Source organism: Orycteropus afer, unplaced genomic scaffold (genome assembly GCF_000298275.1).
Source record: "Orycteropus afer afer isolate SDZICR_OR568_19922 unplaced genomic scaffold, OryAfe1.0 scaffold00020, whole genome shotgun sequence".
In the NCBI taxonomy this organism is placed as follows: domain Eukaryota; kingdom Metazoa; phylum Chordata; class Mammalia; order Tubulidentata; family Orycteropodidae; genus Orycteropus; species Orycteropus afer.
This window is the reverse complement of record NW_006921607.1, coordinates 10,533,568-10,538,556: the sequence shown is the minus strand read 5'-3', so window position 1 is coordinate 10,538,556 and position 4,989 is coordinate 10,533,568.

Here is a 4,989-nt window from a genome sequence, read left to right as displayed (position 1 = left end):
AACTATCTTTTGTGAATATATAATATTGTTAAAGTGGTCTTTGTGAGAATTGTAATTGAATTGTAAAGTGGTATTTTGTTATAAAATTTCAATTTTTATCACTCTTTTTCAGGACAAGATGTTAAGGTTTTATTTTCTTCTAGTAGAAAATGAGGAAAAAATAGTATTTGAAATGTCAGTGTTTCTAAAACCAATATGCAGTTAAAACTTCAAATAAATTTAAAAAAAAAAAATGCATAGGCTCTGTGATCTTACAAGGGGTACTGAGTAATCCTCTCGCCAGAGGATGGCAGAGCTCTGCCTAGACCCAGGACTTACAGTCTTCTTACATAGATCTCCACACCAGCCTCAAGCCTTCAGGCTGTCATTCTCTATCTCTGGGGTAAGTTACCTTTTAAATCAGAAATGAGTACTATCATAACTCTCCTAGTTTTAAGTGTCAGAGCTCTTGGATCCAAATTAAGGAATAAACACATATATTATTTGTCCTATGTATTATATCCAGACATGTGAACCAGAATCATAAAATAACTTTCTGTGATTGTATTATAAGCTATACCTTGTTGTTGTTGTTGTTGTTGTTGTTGTATGCCGTCAAGTCGGCCCCGACTCATAGCGACCCCTCCTTGGGTTTCCGAGGCAGTATCACTACAGAAGTAGGATTGCCCAACCTTCCTTCTGAGGAGTGGCTGGTGGGTTTGAACCGCCAGCCTTCTGGTTAGCAGTCAAGTGCTTTAGCCACTATGCTACCAGAGCTCCCTAGGGTTCACAAAATACCAAGCTGGTTTCTAAAATCTGTGCATCTCAAACTTGGAGACATACGATGGTGCTGGGTACTTGAAATGTGAAGTATATTCCTATAGGATCAGTACCTAAATTTTTGAGGAGGAGGAAGATAGTGCTTTTTTTGTACATATAAAATTTTGGTCATATATGTTCAAACAGAATCAGAAACGTTCTGTGATTTTTGTGACAATCTGGCAAGCTGAGACTATTACAAGCAGTGAAGAATAAGATGTTTTGGTACTTTCGTATGAAGGAGCCAGTGACATTAATCATGCTCCTGCTGTGAGAACCACTCTGTTCTGTCTTGTAGGATCACTGTGAGTCAAAATCAACTGGACGGCAATAGGTTTGGTTTCATCTGGTTTAGTTCAGAGTAGATCTGCCCCGTAGGGTTACCAAGGCTGTAATCTTTACAGAAGCTGATTGCCACATTTTTCTCCCACAGAGTGGCTGTTGGGTTCAAACCACTGGCAGTCTGGTTAGCAGTCAAGCACTTTAAGCTCTGAACCACTAGGGCTCTTCCTCCTCTATCCTGTAGGGTGGTTATGAGTCGGAATCAACTGGACAACAATAGATTATGGAGAAATCTTGACTAGAATTAGTACAGTAAAACACAATCAGGTAAACAAATAAACTCATTTAAGGTCAATTTCTAAAACTCCTTGGAAGTTCACATACTGGAAGATTTAATAGAGCCTTATACTGTAGATTTGGCAAATTTTGCTTAAGGTCAAAAAGAGGCATCTAAGTAAGGTCCGAAGCAGAATGGCAGTATGAGCAGCTGTACACTTGGGTTCCCCTACAAAAACACCAAAAATAAAATAATAACAAGCAAAAACTGGCAGACCAACTTTGTCAGAACTTTGGAAACCAGTCAAAGAGCTAACAGCAGCTAAGCAAATGCTGACTCTAAAAAGATGACATATGAACAGTAGAAATGCTTTGGTTTTCTGCTCACCACACCCCGTCCCTTTCATGGCTCAGTATGGTCATCTTAAAGTAGTAGTAGCCAAGCCAGCACTCCCAAAGTGGGAGTCTGGTTCTGGCTTCAGAGGGAGCATAGCAGACTTTATTTGCAAATTATTGTGTATGTCTATTTAAACCTATCTGGGAGCCTGCCTGAAGGACTGAAGCAAGACATTCCTCTTGTTTTGGCTTGTCTATGATGTCACAAAGCCTGTGGGAAACACCCTAAGACTGTGACTGCCTGTAGCCACCTCGGCAGGACAAAGAGTGCCGTTAAGGCGCACAGTGAGCACCCAGCAACTGGAAGGAAAGGCTGTCATTTCTTTCAGAAATTAAAACTTTGAAAAAGCACTGTGTATACAAGGGAAATTAAAAAAAAAAAAAAAAAAACACTTAGCCAGAGCAAGACACACGCTCAGAAGTTACTCTAGAAGATCCTGTGCTTTCACTTTGGTCTGATCTCTAGTTTCAGCGCAAACCTGCTTAAGTGCTAAAGAAGGACCCCAGCACAGAGCCAATTTGCAAAGACTAGGAGAGGGTTTTATTTGTTATTTTCCTCCTGGCATTCAAAGAAATTTCTGTCAAAACACTAGCTGAACACAAGCTAAGAAATAGAGACCTCAGTGTCCACAGATAGCCAGAAAAGCTGTCTTTACAAGAATAGTTGGTGAAAAGGCACTGAGCAATGGGTGACTGCAGCCTTCAACAACTTAGGAAAAAAAAAATCAAATATTTTAATATTCCAATACCCCGGATTCAACAAAAACAGCAAGGCATACCAAGAAACAGGAAAGAATGGCTCATTCAAACAAACAAAAACAAAGAAACCATCCCCATGGATCCCCAGTTTGAAGGTAGAGATACTAAAACAATAGTATATAATATGTTCAGAGAGCTAAAAGATCTGAAGGAAATCAGGAAAACAATATAGGAACAAAATGAAAATATCAGTAAACAGATAGAAATTATAAAAAGGAACTAAACAAATGTTAAAGCCAAAAAGTACAATAACTCAAAAATTCATTAATGGAGTTCAACAGAAGATTCAAGCTGGTAGAATAAAGACTCAGTGAACTTAAAGATAGGACAATTGAAATTATTGAGTGTGAGGAACAGAATGAAGAAGAGTAAACAGAGCCTGAGGAACTGGTGGGAACACCATCAAACAGACCAACATACACCTTAGGAGAGTCTCAGAAGGAGAAGAGAGAGATGAAAAGATAATATTTGGAGAAACAATGGCTGAAAACTTCCCAATTTTAGTAAAAGGTATTAATCTACACAAACTCAATGAACTCCAAAAAGGATGAACCAAAAAAGATCCACTCCAAGACACATAATCTAATTTGCAAAAACAAAAGATAGAGAATTTTGAAAGCAACAAAAAAGCAGCAAATTATCACATTCACAGGATCCTCAATAAGACTAAGTGCCAGCTTCTCTTCTGAAATCATGGAGCCCAGAAAGCAGTGGGATAACGTATTTAAAGTGCTGAAAGAGAAGAACTGTTAATCAAGAATTCTATGCCCAGCAAAATGGTCCTTCAAAAATGAAAGCAAAATGAAGACTTTCCCAGATAAACCAACACTGAGAGAGTTTTATTACCACAAGATGTGCCCTACAAGAAACACTAAAGAGAGTCCTTCAGTTTGAATTGAAAGGACACTAGACAGTATCTGAAAGCCATAAGAAGAAAACAAGATCTCCAGTAAAGATAATATGGCTTACATATAGAGGCCAGATTTATGGTTGTGTGTGTGTGTGTGTTGTTATGTCCTATGTGATTTAAAAGACAAATGCATAAAAAGTAATTATGAATTTATGTTATTGACCAAACAATGTAAAGATGTAATTTGTAACAACATAAGGGTGGGAGCAATGGTATAGGTACAGGGATTTATGATACTAAAGTTAAATTGGTATCAATTTAAATTAGCTTGTTTTAAATTTAAGATACTAAAATAATCCCTATGGTACCACAAAGAAAATATCTAAAAAGATACGCAAAAGAAACAGACACAAAAAGACAAATATTGTACAATCCTATTATATGAAATATCAAGAATAGGCAAATGAATAGAGACAAAAGTTTATTAGTGGCTGTCAGGGGCTGGGGTGGGGCATGGAGAGTTACTGCTTAAGGGATACTGAGATTCTCTTTGGGGTGATGAAAAACTTTTAGAAATATTGGTAATAGTTTGCAAAAAGGACATGGGTGCGGCACCTTCTGACTTCCTCTAACTTTCACAAGAGGGAGACTGAATCAGCAGCAGCAGCCCAGGGCTTGATTCCTATGAGGCCAGACATACCATCACCCTCCTTTTATTTATTTATTTTTATTTTTTTTTTTTTCCGCAATTCTGACACCAAGCCTCCCTCCCACAGCACTCAGTACTTCTCTGCTGGGTTCTGTAATTCGTGGCAGTGGCTACATGGAACTCACAGACAGTACTCAAAATTATAGGGCTTATTAGGGAAGTAACAGGTTACCGTTCAGGTTCAGGAACACTCAGGATACAACTCTTCAATCAGGACAGCCTCTCAGGCATGCCTCTCTTTGGCCCTTGGCCTCGGCCTGGCCTCTGCCCTGCTTGGGCAAGTGTTACAGAGCTTTTTTATCTCTGCTGATAGGTACATCTTGGTGCGCCCCACTCCAGCAAGCCTCCTGCCCAGAGGCACTCCGCTTTCTTGCTCTGTGGGGGGTCAAGCCCGCCACTCCATCTGCTGCTGGTCTCAGTTCTGCTGCCTCCATCTCTCTGCCATCTCTGCACAGGGATCTCGGGTCCAAGGACACACTTCACTCCTGCTTCTCTTTCTTGATGGTAGTGAAAGTCCCCTTTCTGCCTCTAGGAGGGCTCATTTTAAGCTTAGCAGAATGACAAAACTAACCAATCCCCACATTGCGGTTCCATACACCTTGTTTCCATGGTCCTACCACAAGTGTGCCACGTACCTTATTTACATTCCTAACAAACCATCTGATCCCCGTGGTGAGCTACAAGCACCTTATATTTGCATAGTTCTACCCAGGGATCTGGTGGGAGTAACAAAGACCATGGCTAGAAGAGCCATACTGAGTAGTAAACTGTACCACATAGTTATACAGCATAATGAGTGTAATTGTCACTGAATTGTACGTTTAAAAATGTATAAAATGGCAATTTTTTTTTTTATTAAGATTTGGGTGAAGATTTACAGAGTAAATTCACTTTTCATACAGCAGTTCACATATACTTT